Here is a 20,147-nt window from a genome sequence, read left to right as displayed (position 1 = left end):
GAGGCATTTTGATCATGTTGAAATGATAGCATATTTATGACTAACCCCTTTGGTTGTACCAACATTCTTCAAAATAGCTAATCATTGAGTCAGATTTTGACAAATTCTTATAAACAGGGATCAGAGGCAGAATGTTTCTACAGTATCTGTAGTCTTGGTAATTCTTGTGATTACCCAGTTTAGTACGTGGCCTTTTTTTTTTTTTACAAGGATCTCCACATTACATAAAGGCCAGGAATCATGTTCATTATAGAGTACCTTATAGTTCGTTGGATTAAGAGTTACAAGGAACTTAAGAAATTAAATAATTTGGCCAAGCTGAAAGAGGTAGTTGTTAGCAAAGCCAGGATTCAAACCTGGGTCTTTTGCCTCCAACCCATAATTCTGATATGGCAGAGAGTCTCAGTTCAGGAACTAAAGATGGAGAAACATGTAAATCAAAGAAAACACCATCCAGTATCAAATATTATCACAAATCTAAAGGTCCCCCAAAAGAAGAATGTAACTCCACGACATTGAACTCAATGGAAAATAAGAGCTCTCCACAAACTGCATAAATACGTCAAATAAAATAAAGCAAGAAATAAAAAATGAAATAAGAACTCTAGGAGAAAGAATTAGGAGGAAATAGTTTAGAAGAGAAAATAGTAAGATTTTCCCAAAATTATGGACTTCCTGAAAACTAAAATATACCAGAAATCAATGACTTCATGAAACTTCAAGAAATGATTAGAACATCTAGATTTAAAAAAAAAAGAAAATATAAGAACTCACCTTGAAAACAAATCAAGGAGAGAGAATTAAATAAACATCATACTTGATGAAAACCATAATTTTTAAAAACATGCATAATATATTTCAAGAAATCATAAAAGAAAACTTCCCAGATCTATTAGAACTGGAAGACAAAGTGAAGATAAAAAGAATTCACTGATAGCTTCCTGAAAAACTCCAATAATAAGAGTCCCAGGAATGTGATGGCCAACATTCAGAGTTTCCACATCAATGGAAAAAAAATACTTCAGGCATCTAATGGAGGTGAGGAGGTGGGGGGGAGGGGAAGGAGGGAGAGAAGAAAGCATATAAGTGCCAAAGAATTACAATCAGGATCACGTAAGACCCAGCAACTTCTAAAAATGAGAGGTGTTGCTACACAGTATTATAAAAGGAGAAATATATACATTTACAATCAAGAATAACTTACTCAGAAAAGCTGAGTATAAATCTGATGGGCTGTGGATGGAACTTTGAGGGGATAGAGTGGCGGGGAAGGGGTAGGGGAGGAAGGGGAAACTTGCAGCCTCAAGGCAACATGTGGCTCTTTAGGTCCTTGGGTGTGGCCTTTTGACTGAATCCAAGTTTTACAGAACAAATCTTTTTATTAAGGGGATTTGTTCTGTGAAGTTTGGATTCAGTCAAAGGGCCATACTTGAGGACCTAGAGGGCCACACGTGGCTTCGAGGCTGCAGGTTCCCCATTCCTGGGACAGAGGATTCTCAGGCATTTGTGATGACCAGACCAGAACTAAGTAGGAATTCAGAAATGCAAACACAAGATTCAAAAGCAACCTAGGAAAGTCAGTTTATTTGAGGAATTGGAAGAGACTGTATGATGATGTAGTGCTAACATTCTTTTAGGGGCAAAAAAACGAATATCTCTTCAAAACCTTAATGTCTTCAAAGGGTATTGAGGGAGTTAAATGAGAAAAACAAAGGACCCAGTGGAGTGGATTGGTTCTCTTCTGAAGGCTTTAAGAGGAGAAAGGAGAGTAAAAGGAATAAACTAGTGTAGAAAGGAGGAGGAAGAGGAAGAGGAAGAGGGTGAAACTTGATATTTGTCATTATGATGATGAATGAGACAAATGTTGAAATATAGAGAAAGAGATAGGAGAAACAGGCTTCAGATGAACCTCACTTATCTTAAATAGACAGATGAGAGCTGAACATACACATTAACAGTTTGGGGTAGAAATACATCTAAATCAATAGGGAAACAAATGGGAATGGGGGACAGTATTGAGGAAGGATAATACTGAGGGGGGAATAGAAACAAGCTAAAAAGCAAAGAGAGAAACAAAAAAACCTTGATTTTGAAGGGAAGGACTAAAAGGGGGAAAAATGAGAATCTGTGGGAATGCTCATTAATTGGAGGTGGCCAAACAAATAGTGATATATGGATATAATTGAATATTATTGCATTGTAAGAAATGACAAGGCTCAGTTGCAAAGAACTTCTTCAGTATGAACCGATAAAGAGTGAAGTGAGCAATACTCAGAAAATACTTTATACAAGTACAAAAACAATGTAGAGAAAAAATAACTTTGAAAGACTTTAAAAAATCTGATCAATGCAGTAACCAACTGACTCCTCTGAACTATGATAAAAGACCTTCTTTCAGGAGGTGTTGACAAGTTAGCCTTAAGGGACAGAGACACATTTTTGGACATGACTAGTATGTGGATTTGTTTTGCTTACTGTGCTTATTTGTAGCAAGGGTTTTTTTTTCTCTTCTTTATTTTTAATTGAAGAGAAGGTAACATTGCAGGGAGAGTTAGCAATAGTGATACCCAATAAAAGGCCATTGAAACTTTTTGTTAAAATGCAGAGAAGAGAATAGAAAGAAGCTCAGAAGGAAGCAAAGACTAGAAGGACATCAAAACTGTATTGAAAGTAATCTGTGGAATTTATGTACTTTAAAAAAAAAGTAGTGTGAAATGGAAATTCATGCTTTCATATACAGTCCTATTTTTGTGTTCTGGTATGTGTATGGAAATGCTCTTTTTCTGAAGTTTAAGGTCAATTTTTTTTTCAAATTTATATAAAAAGAAGTGGGAGTCAGCTTGTAATGATGAGGAAAACCCTGGGTTGGGAAATAGGAGGCATAAGTTCTAGTCCTAACTTCACTATTGATTCGCTGTTACCCTGAGCAAGTTTTTTCCACACTTTAGACCTCAGTTTTCTGATCTGCAAATGAAGGAATTAGGCTAGATGATCTTTGATTTGCCTTCCAGCTCTGACATGCCTTGATTCTAGTATAGAAGCAAACGTAGGGGTCCTGTATTGTCTTCTCAACAAGAGTTATTTCATCTACTATTGTGCTTAGAAATAACAAGCAAGATGCTTTCAGGAAAACCTGGGAAGACTTACATGAATTGATACAAAATAAACTCAGTAGAACCAAGATAATGTTGTGCACAGAAACAGCAATCTTATGCAATGATCAACTGTGAATGACTTAGTTATTCTCAGAAATGCAATGATGCAAGACAGTTCTAAAGGATTTACAGTGAAAAATGCTATACACCTCCAGAGAAAGGACTGATGGAGTCTGAATGCAGATTGAAACTTAATTTTTAAACTTTTAAAATCATTCTTGAGGGATTTTTGGTCTGTCTTTTCTTTTGCAACATGGCTAATATGAGATTGTTTTGTATGACTGCACATATATAATCTATATCAAATTGCTTGCCTTCTCCAGGGAGGAAGAGTGGAAGGGAATTTGGAACTCAAAATCTTTTAAAAAGTTGAAAATTTTTGTTTATATGTAATTGAGAAAAAATTAAATTTTAAAAATTAGCCAGAAAAAAATAATGTAAAACAAGTAATTCCATCTTTAAAATAGCTTCCATTTAAGCATAAGTGAGCAGGCATATCTCCCTTCTCTAATTTTCCTTTTGCCTCAATTATTTTGCAAGATTGGTTCACAGAGAAAGAAGATACATTTTGTCACACTTCCCAGTGCAGATTCAGATTACCAAATCCCAGTTTCTCTTCCCAAACACAATAAACTATCTTAAGGCCATCTCAAACAACTTATGATACTCATCATTATCTCTCATTTTTTTGTGATACTATGTTATGGTTTATCAGACAGAGAAGGAAACTTCCTTAGATAATAGAGGAGTACTATTATTTGAACAACCTCTCTCCAAGCTATGGCATAAATAAAACTTTTATTTTATACCGACATGTATCCAACTTTGAAGACTTGATCCTTTTAATGTGACATAGAGACTGTTGAAGAAAGTGTAGCAAATGCAAGTACCACTGAGAAGTCTAAAGCATCATAAATAGCCTCTTAGTGTGAACTGGCTTTCTATGTTTTATCCCACAATTTAGTAGCTGAATGACCTTGACAAAATTATTTCTCCATCAACACTTCAGTTTTCTCATCTGTAAAATATGCATAATGATATTTAATACTATCTGCTTCCCAGGGATATTGTGAAGATCTAATCAGATAGCATATATAAAGGTCTATATAGCTGCAAAGCCTTATGTAGGTGTGTGCTGCCCATATGTGATGTGTATGATGGGTTCTCAGAGAGGTATTTATAGATACCTCTGGAAAACTGCCTGCCCCTCTCCAGGGGAGACTAAGATTCCTAGGAAGCGGAAGAGGGGGCCATGAAGTAGACTGGTTTGTTGTTCTTTGAGAGAGAGAAATGCCAGACTAGAATAATATCTATCTGCGCCACCCCCCTAAATATTGCTGGTATAGTGGCGTATTTTGGAGGGGAGGAGGGAGAGAGTTAAAAAGAAAAACTACTAGTTCCCATGGTTTCTATCCTTTTAATGGAAAAGATAACCCCAGCTTATACCCGCACACTTGACTCCTTCCCATCAAATGCTGTTTACACAAAAGAACATCATATAAGTGAGTACTGAATAAACTTATCTAAGCAGATAAAAAGAAAAAGAAATGTGGCAAGTTTTACAGATCAGAATATATTAGAAAATGCACAGAAATGAATAAACTTCTTGAATGGGAGCAATATGAGATCTTGTTCCCAGTAAAGAATGAGAGCCTTTTCTTACCCATGGGAAATTCCAGAAATCTCTAGGGAAGCAAATTGGAGATCAAGGACATGTTGAGAAGCCAACTTTACCTAAATGTCTATCTTTTAAAGTCTGTCTCTCTCCACATCTCGAATTAGTCTTCAAGAGAGCTGGGAACCACAAAGCTCTCATACTAAGTCTACTCTTCATGTAGTCATATAAGGTCATGTCTGCATTTTCCACCTCCATCCCCACCCCATTTCAGAGGCATATTCTTGAGACAGCATGCAGCACATTGCTTCTTCTCCCCTACCCAGCTTGGTTGGAAGTCAGACAGCACCAGATTTATTATTATTATTATTATTATTATTATTATTACTAGTGGTAGGAATTAGAAGAAATAGGATGGCATAATCATATTCAACGAATGGATTATCCCAACCACCTCATTGTATAGAAGGCAAAACTGAAGCTCAAAGAGGAGAATTGATTTACCTTACATCACACAATGAGTTAATGGTAGAGCCTGAACTCAAAGCTAAGTACCCTGCTTTCTAATGCTACTAGACTCACCATACTTTATGTGAAATTCTCAAACTGTTAATTCCAAGAAAGTATCACCATGCTTAGAACCCTACCCAGACCTCTTAGAGTGCCTAGTAAGAACGCATTGGATAGGTGCTTAATAAAAGGAATGGAAGAGAATAAAATAATAGTTTGTCAGAGTCAAAAGGGCTCTTGGAGATTGTTTCTTCTGATCACTCTCCTCCTTCTACAAATAAGGAAACTGAGGCCCAGTTGCTTTCCAGTCATGTAGTTGATGAGTGGCAGAACTGGGACTACAACCCAGGTCTCCAAACTATTTTCTACCTCTTCCATTCTACTTTAGTTTTATACATAGAGTGGACTCAAGGGCCAAACCCAAATATCATAGAGAAATTTCTAGTAGATATGAAAGAAACTGTAGCACTGCAAAAATAGGCTGAATAAACTAGAGAACAGGAGGGGCTGGGAGCAGAGTCAAGATGGTAGAGTAAAAGGATGCACCTCTAGAAGCTCTCCACCCATAGCCCATAAAATACCTGTAAAAAATGACTCCAAACAAATTATAGAGCAGCAGAAGCCACAAAATGAAATAGTGAAAGAGATTTCCAGCCCAAGGCAGCCTGGAAGGCTGACAGGAAAGGTCTATTGCACTGAATGCGGAGCAGAGCACAGCCCAGCCTTGGCCATGCAGTAGGGACAGGACTGGAGCAGGCTTCAAGGCACCACTGGCAGCAGCTGCGATTCCCAGATTCCTCAACCCACAAATGCCAAAGGCAGCTTCAAAGGTCAGTGACAAAGCTCTTTCACCTGTGTGAGAAGGGAAAGTGGTCTAGCTCTGACCACAGGTGGTGATAGCTTCCATTGTTGGAGCCCTGGCCTAAAGATGCTGGGGGAATTGAGCTGCTAATCTGGATCTCAGCCCTGAGTGGTGACCCTGGGATAAGGAGGAGCACTAGCTGGTATGGTGGAGCTGGTGGAGGTGGTTGTGGAGAGGGAATTCTGCCAGCAGATCTTGGGCAGAAAAGAGTGCTTGTAGTTGCTCCCAGACCAAAGCATAGGACAGGAGAGGATTAAACTCCTATCCCTTGATTGTGCCACGTTGGAGGAACTGAGAACTTATCCCCAGAGTATACACTCCTCTTGACAAAGAACTCAAAAGTCAAGTAACTGGCTGGGAAAATGCCCCCAAAAGGAAAAAAGAATAAGACAATAGAAGGTTACTTTATTGGTAAGCAGGCATTTCCTTCCATCCTTTTGGATGAGGAAGAACAATTCATACCATCAGAAGAAGACCTAAAAGTCAAGGCTTCTGCATCCAAAACCTCCAATATAAATATGCAATGGTCTCAGGCCATGGAAGATCTCGAGCTTCAAACTTACTTGAAAACCAAGTAAGAGAGGTGGAGGAAAAATTGGGAAGAGAAATGAGAGTGATGCAAGAAAGTCATGAAAAGTGAGTCAGCAGCTTGCTAAAGGAAACCCAAAAAATGCTGAAGAAAATAACACCTTTAAAAATAGACTAACCCAAATGGCTAAAGAAAAGAGGTCCAAAAAAACCAACGAGGAGAAGAATGCTTTAAAAAGCAGAATTGGCCAAATGGAAAAGGAAGTTCAAAAGCTCGCTGAAGAAAATAGTTCTGTAAAAATTAGAATAGAGCAGATGGAAGCTAATGACTTTATAAGAAACCAAGAAATTACAAAACAAAACCAAAAGTTAATGAAAAAATAGAAGGCAATGTGAAATATCTCACTGGAAAAACAACTGACCTGGAAAATAGATCCAGGAGAGACAATTTAAAAATTATGGGACTATCTGAAAGCCATGATGACAAAAAGAGCCTAGACATCATTTTTCATGAAATTATAAAGGAAACTTCCCTGATATTGTGGAACCAGAGGGTAAAATAAATATTGAAAGAATTCACCGATTGCCTCCTGAAAGACATCCAAAAAAAAAAAATCTCCTAGGAATATTATAGCCAAATTCCAGCATTCCCAGGTCAAGGAGAAAATATTGCAAGCAACCAGAAAGAAACAATTCTAGTATTGTGGAAATACAATCAGGATAACACAGAATCTGGCAGCTTCTATAGTAAGGGATCAAAGGACTTGGAATAGGATATTTCAGAAGTCAAAGGAACTAGGATTAAAACCAAGAATCACCTACCCAGCAAAACTGAGTATAATACTTCAAGGAAAAAATACTCATTCAATGAAATAGAAGATTTTCAAGCATTCTTGATGAAAAGATCAGAGCTGAACAGAAAATTTGACTTTCAGACACAAGAATCAAGACAAGCATGAAAGGGTAAACACGGTACAGAAAAAAAAAATAATTCTGTCATGTAATTACTGAGCCACTGTAAGTGGTTTTCGAAAAATTGTGGAAAACAGCATCATGGGAAGACTAGAGAAAGACCAACATACTACTTTTCAAAGAGAAGAGAAAGGTATCCGCAAACTAGAGGCCAGGAAACTTGACTGATTCCTTGAAAAATTCTAGAGTGCATTATTAAAGCCACAGTTAATAAACATCTAGAAAAGGAAGTAGTAGTAATCACATGGGCCAGCATGGCTTTGTCAATAACAAACTGACTTCATTTGCATTTTTGATAGAATTAGTACTGCAAACTAGTAGATTAGAGGGATGTTGTTGATACACTTAGTTTTTAGGAAACATTTGTAAAAGTCTCTCATGCTCTTCTTGTGAGAAAGATAGTGAAATTTGGGCCAGAAAAATAATGCATTTAGGTGGATTCTGAACAAATTAAATGGCTGGACCTAAACTGTAGCCATTGATGTTTTGATGTTAACTTGGAAAGATCTCTCTAATGGTGTGCCCCAGGAATCTGTGCTTAGCCCAATGATTAGCATTTTCATTAGTTACTTGGATGAGCATATAAATAGCATACTTCTTAAATTTACAGACAACATAAAGCTGAGAGAGTTGGCTAACACACTAGATGACAGTATCCAAAAAGCTCCTTATAGGCTAGAACATTTGGCCAAGTCAAAAAGGCCAAAGCTAACAGAGATCCATTAAATATACTTGGAGCATTTGGCTGAATATAATAGAGCAAAATCTCACAGGGATCATGTAAAATCTTATGCGAGGCTTCAAAATATCAACTTCACAAATGAAAGATGGGGAAGGGTAGGCAACAGTGCATCTGAAAGCGGTCTTCAGGATTTAGTGACTACAAACTTAATGCATATGGAATCTTATGCAGAATTATAAGAAGTATAATTGTCATAGAGTAGCAATGTGTTAAGAATTCTGTACTTGGCCCTGGTCAGACCACATCTAAAGTACTGTGTTTGGTTCTGTGCTTCCCTTTTTAGGAAGGACGTTAATAAGCTGTAAGGAGAGCAAAAAAGTTAAGGGCCTGGAGAACATGCTAGAAGAGGAGTGGTTGAAGAATGTTAGAATGTTTAGCCTAAAAAAGAAAAGACTTCCTTAGGGAAGAAATTATAATTGTCTTCAAATATTTGAAAGATTTTCATGTGGAAAAAAGGATCAGACATGTTCTCTTTGGTCACAGAGAGCAGAAAAGGAGAATTAGATAGAAGTTATAATGGATAAATTGAAGCCTGATATGTCAAAAAGTAGATTGGGATTCCTCAAGAGGTAATGAGTCCCTTCTCTTTGGATGTCTTCAAACAAAAATTAGATGAACAGGGGGTGAAGCCAGGATGGTGGAGTGAGAGCAACTACTCACATAAGCTGTAAAGCAGACTCCTTCAGATACCTCTAAAAAGAGAATCTGATCAAATTTTAGAGTGGCAGAATCCAATAGGAGACTGAATGTGGCAGATTTCCAACCCAGGACAGACTGGAAGGTTGATGGAAAGGATCTGTTGCATGGGGCTGGAGGAGAATACAGCCCACAGGCTGTACCAGCGCAGACCCTACCATAGCAAAGTCAAGGAGGAAGCCCCGGGCAGTCACAAACAGCAGCTGCACTTCGGAATCTCAAATATATTGTCCTAGGTCAGGAATCCAGTGGAACTGAGCAAGAAAGAAGCATAGAAACCCAGATAACTGCAGCAGCCACTCCTGAGACTATCACCCTGCAGATTAAATGTCTGTAATACACCTACTTGAACTTCCAAGAGCCAAGATGGCAGAGTGATTGGTAAATGCTATCCTCCTCCCCTTGTTGACCTTGAAAAACCCAGAGATTATTTCCCCAGGAAAAATCCTGGAACAGCGGGATCAGCCAAAGGAGTAATCAGTCTCTTAGCCCATGTGGCTAGGAAAATCACAAAGGTGGGGGGAGTAACCCTTGCTGTGACTGAAGGGGACCAGTACAGGACTGAACCTGTCCCAGACAGCCTCACCTCAGCAACTGGGAGGAGATCCTGAGCCCCAGGGAGGTGGAGCCCACAATTATAAACACCAGGACCTCAGGTGTGCCTCACCACAGCCAAGGGAATAGGGAAGACACTAGTACAAACACTAGTTCACCAACCACTAAGCCTGCCTGTGCTCAGGAGAGGAGACCTCCTGTGGCCAGACCACCCGTACTCCACACTTAAGGCAACTAGCTCCAGGGCAACTCTGGAGAAAATCAGAAAGACTTTGCCTGGTCTCTGCTTTGGCATGTCAGCCAGCTCAGCACCAGGTAAGCTACAGCATTCTAACCTCTAGCTGAAAGAACCAGAGGCCACAATACATAAAGCCTCAAGTTCTAAGCACAAGAATAGTGGGACAGAATCCCCTGTGCCCTAGAAGCAGAAGAAGAAGCAGAGATCCACTTTAAAGGCCAAAAAAAAGGGCAATCATGATGAGTAAGAAGCAAACCAGAAAAGATAAGACCATAGAATCTTTCTATGGGGACAAGGACCAAAACACTAATGCCAAAGAGGGCAGCATTGAGACTGTACTCCCATCTGAAACTTCACAAGGGAATATGAACTGGTCTCAAGCCCAAAGAGCATATTGGAAGAGCTCAAGAAGGATTTTAAAAGCCAAATTAGGGAAGTAGAAGAAAAACCGGGCAATGATTTTAAAAATGAGAAAAAAGAAATCATGGAAGAATTTAAAAGGAAAATTGGACTAATGGAAAAGGAAGCACAAAACCTAACTGGGAAAACTGGACAAATTAAAAAGGAAGTACAAAAACTAACTGGAGAAAATAATTCCTTAAAAGGAACAAATGGATAGATGGAAAAGGCGATGCAAAAGTTAATTGAAGAAAATAATTTGATAAAAATTAGAATTGGGCAAGTAGAAGCTAATGATTCTTCGAGACATCAAGAATCAGTCAAACAGAATCTAAAGAATGAAAAGATAGATGAAAATATAAAATATCTAATTGGAAAAACATCTGATCTGGAAAACAGACCCAGGAGAGAAAATCTAAGAATTATTGGTCTACTAGAAAGCCATGATAAAAAAAAAAAAAAAGCCTGGACAATATCTTCCAATAAATCATCAAAGAAAACTGTTCAGAAGTCCAAGATCCAGAGGGCAAAATAGCCATCGATAGAATCCATTGGTCACTTCCTGAAAGGGATCTCAAACTAAAAATAAGGAATATCATTGCCAAATTCCAGATCAAGTGAAGGAGAAAATACTGCAGGCAGCCAGAAAGAAATAGTTCAAATACTGAGGACCTACAGTTAAGATCACAAAGGACCTTATAGCTTATACATTAAAAGATCAGAGAGATTGGAATATGATATTCCATAAGGCAAAGGAACTGGGACTACAACCAAGGATCAATTACCTAGCAAAATTGAGCATAATATTTCAGGCAAGGAGATGGACATTAAATGAAATAAGGGATTTCCACACCTTCCTGATGAAAAGGCCAGAGCTCAATGGAAAATTAGATCTTCAAACACAAGTCTCAAGAGAGGCATAAAAAGGTAAATAGGGGGGAAAATGTTATTCAATATGGGCAAACTGTTTACATCCCTACAAGGGAAGATTGTTAAGGGAAGATTGTTAATCTTGAGAACTGTATATTTATTATGATATATAAAAGGGATATACATAAACAGAGGGAGTGGATATAAAGTAAATGATGTGATGATAAAAATGTGATTTAAGGGAACAAAGGGATTGTAATGGGAGATGTGAAAAGGAAGAGGCAGAAAAAGGTAAATTACATCACAGGAAGAGACACAAAAATAAATTACAGTAGAGGGAAAGAGGGGAGGTAGATGAACATTTTTTGAGATTTACTCTCATCTGATTTAGTTCAAAGAGGGAACAAAAAAATCAGTTAAGTATATAAATCTAACTAGCTCTATAGCCAGTAAGAGGGGGAAGGGGAAAGAAAAGGGAGGGGACGCTAAAAGGGAGGGAAGAAGTAGTTAGAGAAAAGGGGAGTAAAAGGGAGGGGGGCTGAAAGAAGGGAAGGAAGACTGAAGAAGGCGTTGGTCAAAAATTAAAACTCTGTTGTGGAGGGGAAGGGAGAAGGAAGAACTAAAAGCACAAATAGGGGGAAAGAGGATGGAAGAAAAGACACAGAGAGTAATCAAAACTGTGAATGTGAATGGGATGAACTCTCCCATAAAATGGAGATGGAAAGCAGAATGAATTAAAAACCATAATCCAACAATATATTGTTTACAAGAAACACATTTGAAATGGGGGGATACACACAGGGTAAAGGTAAAAGGTTGGATCAGAATATATTGTGCTTCAGATGATGTAAAAAAAAGCAGGGGTAGCAATCCTCAGACAAATCAAAATCAGAAATAGATCTAATCAAAAAGATAAGGAAGGAAACTATATCTTGCTAAAAGGCACCATAGACAACAAAGCAACATCATTACTAAACATATATGCTCCAAATGGTATAGCATCCAAATTCTTAGAGGAGAAGTTAAGGGAATTACACGAAGAAATAGACAGCTATACTATTCTAGTGGGGGACTTCAACCTCCCCCTCTCTGAACTTGGTAAATCTAACCTCAAAATAAACAAGAAAGAAGTTAAAGAAGTGAATAAAACTCTGGATAAAGTACGTATGATAGACCTCTGGAGAAAATTGAATGGGGATAGAAAGGAACATACCTTTTTCTCAGCAGTACATGGTACATATATAAAAATTGATCATGTACTAGGGCATAAAAACCTCACAAAGCAGTACAGAAAGGTAGAGATAGTCAAAGCATCCTTCTCAGGTGATAATGCAATAAAAATATATTAAATTAAAAAAATGTATGTAACAAAAGGCCATGGAAAGATAAACCAAAAATTAATTGGAAACCAAATAATCTAATCCTAAAAAGTGAGTGGGTTAAAAGACAAATCATAGAAACAATCAACAACTTCATTCAAGAGAATGAATATAATGAGACAACTTACCAAATCTTATGTGATACTGCAAAAGCAGTTCTTAAGGGAAGTTTTATATCTTTGAATGCCTACATGAATAAAATAGAGAAAGAGGTGGTCAATGAATTGAGCATGCAGCTGAAAAAGCTAGAAAAAGAACAAATTGAAAATACCAAATTAGAAATACTGAAAACCAAAGGAGAGATTAATAAAATTGAAAATAAGAAAACTATTGAACAAATAAATAAAAGTAAGAGTTGTATTATGAAAAAAATAATAAGGTTGATAAACCTTTGGTCAATTTGATTTTAAAAAGAAAGAAGAATTACCAATTTCAAAAATGAAAAGGGTGAACTCATCTCCAACAAGGAGGATATTAAAACAATAATTAGAAATTACTTAGTCCAACTGTATGTCCATAAATTTTACAATGTAAATGAAATGGTTGAATACTTTAAAAAATATAAATTGCCTGGATTATTAAAAAAGGAAGTTGAATATTTAAATAACCCCATCTCAGAAAAAAGAAATTGAACAAACTATCAATGAATTCCCTAGAAAAAAATCTCCAGGGCCAGATGGATTTACAAGTGAATTTTATCGAACAGTTAATTCCAATACTATATAGACTATTTGGGAAAACTGGGGAAGAATGAATCCTACCAAATTCTTTTTTGTGATACAAATGTGGTTCTGATATCTGAACTAGGAAGAACCAAAACAGAGAAAGAAAATTATAGACCAATTTTTCTAATGAATATAGATGCAAAAATTTTAAATAAAATATTAACAAAAAGAATACAGCAACTTATCATGAGAATAATACAGTATGATCTGGTAGGATTTCTACCAGGAATGCAGGGCTGGTTCAATATTAAGAAAAATGTCAGCATTATAGATCATATCAACAACCAAACCACATGATTATCTCAATAGATGCAGAAAAAGCTTTTGACAAGATGTAATACCCATTCCTATTGAAAACACTGGAGAGTATAAGAATAAATGGAACTTTCCATAAAATAATAAGTAATATCTACCTAAAACCCTCAGCAAGCATTATATGCAATGGGGATAAGCTAGATGCATTTCCAGGTGAAATAAGGATGTCCATTATCACCACTGTTACTCAATATGGTACTAGAAATGTTAGCTTTAGCAATAAGAGAAGAAAAAGAAATTGAAGGAATTAGAATAGGCAAAGAAGAAACTAAGTTATATCACTCTTTGCAGATATGATGATATACTTAGAGAACACCAGAGAATCAAGTGAAAAAACTACTTGAAATAATAAAGAACTTTGGCAAAGTTGCAAATGACAAAATAAACCCAGACAAATCATCTGCATTTCTATATATTACTAACAAAGACCAACAGCAAGAGATAGAAAGAGAAATCCCATTTAAAGCTAAGGTAGACACTATAAAATATTTGGGAGTTTACCTCCCAAAACAAACCGAGGGACTATATGAACATAATTACAAGACACTTTTCAAACAAATAAAGTCAGTTCTAAGTAAGTGGAAAAATATCAGCTGCTCATGGGTAGGCAGAGCCAATATAATAAAAATGACAATTCTACCTAAATTAATTTACTTATTCAGTGCCACACCAATCAAACTACCAGATAATTATTTTCTAGAGCTAGAAAAAATAATATCAAAATTCATCTGAAGGAAGAAAAAGTCCAGAATATCAAGGGAACTAATGAAAAGTAATGCTAGGGAAAGTGGCCTAGCCCTACCAGATCTCAAATTGTATTATAAAGCAACAATTATCAAAATCACTTGGTACTGGCTAAGAAATAGAGGGGTAGATCAGTAGAACTGGTTAGGTACTCAAGACACAGTAGTCAATGAATATAGCAATATGCTGTTTGATAAACCCAAGGACCCCAGTTTCTGGAATAACAACTCATTGTTTGACAAAAAATTATGGAAAAACTGGATAACAGTGTGATAGAAACTGGGTATAGACCAATGCCTGACACAAGAGTAAAGTCCAAATGAATACCTGTTCTAGGTATAAAGACTGATACTATAAACAAATTAGAGGAACAAGAAATAGTGTATTTGTCAGATTTATGGAGAATGGAGAAATTTATGACCAAATAAGAGATAGAGAACATTATGAACTGCAAAATGGATAATTTTGATTACATTAAATGGAAAAGTTTTTGCACAAACAAACACAATGCAACCAAGATTGGGAGGGAAGTAGAAAACTGGGAAAGAATTTTGGTTTCTGTGATAAAGGCCTCATTTTTAAAATATATAGAGAACTGAATCAAATATACAAGAATACATGTCACTCCCCAACTGACAAATGGTCAAAGGTTATGAACAGGCAGTTTTCAGAGGAAAAAATTAAAGCTATCTATAGTAATATGAAAAAATGCTCTAAATCATTATTGGTTAGAGAGATGCAAATCAAATCAATTGAGGTATCATGTTACACCTGTCAGATTGGCTAACCAGACAAAACAGGCAGATGATAAATGTTGGAGAGGATGTGGGAGAGTTGGAACACTAATTTCATTGTTGGTGGAGCTGTGAGCTGATCCAATCATTCTGGAGAGCAATTTGGAACTATGCCCAAAGGGCTACAAAAATATGCATACCCTTTGACCTAGCAATGTCACTTCTAGGATGGCATCCCAAAGGGATCATAAAAATGAGAAAAGGTCCCACATGTACAAAAATATTTATACCAGCTCTCTTTGTGGTGACCAAAAACTGGAAATCAAGGGGGTGCCCATCATTTGGGGAATGGCTGAACAAGTTGTGGTATATGAATGTAATGAAATACTATTTTGCTATAAGAAACGATGAACAAGAAGACTTCAGAGAGGCCTTGAAGGACGTATATGAGCTGATGCTGAGTGAAAGGAGCAGAACCAGGAGAACTTTGTATACTGCAACAACCACAACGTGTGAGTCCTTCACAGCAATGCAGGGCCCTAAAAAATTCCCAGTGAATTCTTGAGACAAAATGCCTTCCACATCCAGAGAAAGAACTACAGAATTGCATTGCAGAATGAAGCAGACCATTTTCTTGTGTTTTGTTTTGTTTTATGGTTTCTCCCATTCATTTTATTTCTTCTACATGACTAAGTTGAAAATGTATTTAATAGGAATGTATGTGCAGAACCTATATAAGATTGCATGCTGTCTCAGGGAGGGAGTGAGAAAGGAGGGAAGGAGGGGGAAAAGTCTAAGATATATAGAAGTGATTGTAGAAAACTGAAAACAAATAAAATAATTTAAAATTTAAAAAATGAAAAAAAAAATTACATGAATGTTACCAGGAATGTTATAGAAAAGATTTTGTTCAGTCACGGGTTGGATTAGATATCTCTGAGTTCCTGTAGATCCCTTGCATTCCATGATTCTGTCTTCAGATAGTGACCCAGGGCCCATCCTAAGATCCACTCCTTCATTCATCTCTAGGCTCAATGCCTGACTGTGGACTTCTTTCTCCACCATTTTCTGACAGTCTTCTCACTCTGGAAGATCTCTTAGTCCCCATGGCTCCTTCTTCTGGTTAGTTTCTTCTGGAATCTCTAGTTTGAGTAAGGGTACAGACCACCTATGTTCACTTCTTCATTCCTTTCTAGTCTCTGCTCATCACTCTCTAGACTTTTTTCTCCATCATGTCTCAGCAACTTTCTCATCTTGAAAGATCTCTGCCCTTACAGCCCCTTCCTCTGATAAGTCAATTCCTCCCAAAACCTCCATTTTAAGAAAGGGTTTAGCCAACCATTTTCACTCTTTACACTTCCCCTTGCCACTTTTAGTCTTCTTTTTATATGTTTTCTTCCTCCATTATAATGTCAGTTCCTAGAGTACAGGCTTTGCCATTCTTTTTGCTTCTTTTTGTATTTCCAGCTGTGGTGATTAAAATTTTCCAACCTAAAATAAAAGACTGAGGTAGAGCTTTGAACCAATAGCACTTTATTGAAGTGGACCTCATATCTTCCTCTCAATCTGAGATGCCCCCTTCTTTTAGTACCTTGTTTTTATAGGGTTTAATACCCAAATATGCAAAAGAGGCATGGGAAAATACAGAATTTCATTGGTTGATAGATCTTGCTCTTATGGGCCCAAAATAACATATTAGATTCACTCATCACTGGTTAGGTGAAACATGGGGCATCTCCACTGACTAAGTGGTCATAAGATGGTCATGTTGGACAGGAAAGAATGGTCCAGAGATTCAAAAATAAATTGGGAGACTTTCCAAAGCATCAAGGCACCCCACTCATGCTGGGTTTGGACATAGAATTTGAAAAAAATAAGGTGGAGATACCTTTGTCAGCATTCTTGTGATTCTATAAGTGAGCTTCATAACTTGTGGCATCCACTACATTCATTTTATTAAAGTTTGAGGTCCACAATAAAGAACCTATCTATCCCTATATGATTTGTGTAATATATCAAGTTGACTGGAATGTAGTAGGGGTCCAAATGAATTATTTCTCACATAACACTTTGCATAGTGCCTGGCACATAGTTGGCACTTAGTAAGTACTTGTTAACTCAACTTGGTTCTGTATCTTTCCAACCTCTGTCAGGTCTTGTCAAAATTTGCCCTCTGCTAGTATAGACTTTTAAGAACTTAGGTCACCTTTTTGTTAAGAGGCAATGGCGACAGGACACAATAGGAGATTTTTGTGGAAGTGAAGGGGTCCAAACCTATGATCTCAGTGTTATTGGGAATTCCAAGTGGAGAAATTCCCTCTCTTTATGTAGTTTGATATCTGCACTGTAAATTATAGCTTTAGAGAGTTGCCTGAAGCAAGAGAGTTCATCTGAGAGGTGGGTCACACTGCTCACATGTGTGATTCAGAGGCGGAACACGAACCGAGGTCTTCTTGACTCTGAGAACAGTTTTCTAGCCACTATATAACTCCATTCCATTCAATGCAGTGAGAATTTATTATATTCCTACTATGTATACACTATGCTGAGTATTGGTAATACAATGATAAAAATGGAATAGCACCTTTCCTCAAAAGTTTATATTCTGTTTACTTATTTGTGATAAGTATACACTCATCATAAATAGATGTATACAAAGTAAATAAAAAGTGATTTTTGTGGGGAGCACCAACAACTGGGGGATCAAGAAAGGCCTCATATGTAGAAGGTGTCTTGAACACAGGTCCTTAGCCCCTGAAAGGAGCCAGGGCCTCCATGTGCTAGAGGTGAGGAAGTGAATCACTCTAGGCAGAAGAGACTACAATGGTAGGAGAGGCAGGCAGCGGCAAATAGGCCAGTTAGGCCAGGATGAAGAATGTGATGGGAAATAATAGGAAATCAGTTTGAAATGATGGGTTGGAACCTGTCTCTAAAAGGTTTTAAATGCCAAATAGCAGAGAGTGTACTTTATCCCAGAAGCAACAGGGAGTCATTGAAGCTTCATTAGCAGGAGAGTAACATAATCACACTTGTGTTTAAAAATATCAATTTAGAATCTGTATCAAGGTTGAATTGGGAACATATAATAAAGATATAATATAGTGTCCAGTACCTTATACATATCTATATCTATATCTATCTATCTATCTATCTATCTATCTATCTATCTATCTATATCTACATATCTAGATAGATAGGTAGATAGACAGATAGATAGATAGATAGATAGATAGATAGATAGATAGATAGATAGATAGATAGATAGTCCTTTATGGTTTACAAAATATTGTCACAGCCATTACCAGATTATCATTCCTCTTTTACAAAAGAAGAAACAGATTTTCCAACCTTTAATGTAATATATATATATGAATGCTAGCTATTATTATTATTGATCATTGGAAGATTGGAAGATTTGTTGTGGAAGATTCATCATTACTTTGCATTATATTAAGTTACTTGAGGTGGTAATCAGACAACCAGCGTTTATTAAGCACTTACTATGTGTCAAGCACTGTGCTGCTTTACATATTGCATTTAAGTAAAAAAAATGGAAACATTTTATGTTGATAGTGGCAAAAAGTGAGAAAAGTACAAAATCAGGAAGACTTGAGTGTAAGTCAACCTCTGGCACTCCCTAGCTATATGACCCTAGGCAAGTCATTTAACTTCTCAGTTCTCTAAATCAGAGATAAATTTCTGAACTGCATTGGTAGAGGAAACTTCCTCAGAGGAAATTTTGCCTTCTAATGAAATCACAAGTCTAGATCAAAAATAAAAAGATAAGAGGATAAAATTTGAGGGTGAAATTTAACCTTAAAAGCCAATTCATTTTTCTTTCATCAGCAAAATAGACTTGAAAATAAACTCCGAGCTTTTTACCCATTATTGGCATCTTAATCACATCTGATTAAGCTGCTTCATCTGATTTTATGCACAGTAAAATGAAAATGACTTATATAGAACATTTTTAATTAAATGGAACAAAACAATTACACTTTTAATAAATGAAATTGATGTGATACTTGTGATTACTGCAGGGGTGATAATTTTTCTGTTGAATTCTAAATGAAACGTACTAGAAAGATAACTAGATTCAGAGTCAGAGAATTTGAGTTTGAATCCTGGCTCTGCTACTTGTTATCTGCATGACATTAGGGAAGACATTTATCATCTGTGGACCTTGGTTCCTTCATCTGTAAAATAAAGGGATTAGACAAAGAAAATTTTGTCTCTAAATCTTATGATCCTGTGATGATATTGAAGACCCCATTAAAAGAATCGAAAATGAAACAGAGAAGTTGCTATTAGAGAAAGAGGAGAGAAGGAAAAGACAGCAGGGTCACACAAGCAGCAGAGGACGACGCCTAGAAAGAGTAGGTAATCAAAGGTGTCAGAATGTCCAAAGAAGTCAAAGAGAATAAGGGCAGAAATAAATTACACTGGTAATGGTTCATATATATATTGTATTTTACAGTTAATGCTTTCTTCCCAACCCTGCACTAATATTCTTTCATGACACAGAGGTAACTGTAGGCCTCAAAAGTCATTCTAGCAAAGGGTAAGCTTTGGCAGATTGAGTACTGGCCTAGTGTTGGATTATGTCTGTGTTGTCCAAGTTGGAGCTGAAATAAGTAGGGAGAGTCTTATCACCAGAGTTCAGTTCAGCTCAACTCAGCAAACAATTACTAGGCTCCTGCATTCCAGATGCTGGGGATTTGAGGAAGGAAAAGCACAAAAAATTCCTTCCCTAAAGAAATTGACTGTCTAGAAGATGGCGGAGTAGAAAGATAAACAGATGCTTAGCTCTTACCCCACAGCCCATAAAATACCTGTAAAGAAGAACTCTCAACAAATTCTAGAGCAGCAGAAGCCACAGAACAATGGAGTGGAGGAGATTTCTGTTCCAGAGAGACCTGAAAAACTGACAGGAAAGGTCTGCCACACAGAACCCAGCCCTGCCTTGGCCGTGCAGCACCGAGAGGAGCAGATCCGAGCAGGCTTCAGGGACAGGATCTCCAGTGGCAGGGCAGGTCCCTCAACCCACAGGCATCAAAGGTCAGTGAGAGAGTCTTTTTGGCTGGCTGAGAGGGGAGTGGGGTGTTCCC

The sequence above is a fragment of the Notamacropus eugenii genome, chromosome 1 (assembly GCF_028372415.1).
Source record: "Notamacropus eugenii isolate mMacEug1 chromosome 1, mMacEug1.pri_v2, whole genome shotgun sequence".
NCBI lineage: Eukaryota > Metazoa > Chordata > Mammalia > Diprotodontia > Macropodidae > Notamacropus > Notamacropus eugenii.
The sequence above is the reverse complement of the archived record's forward strand: the minus strand, read 5'-3'. Positions refer to the sequence as shown.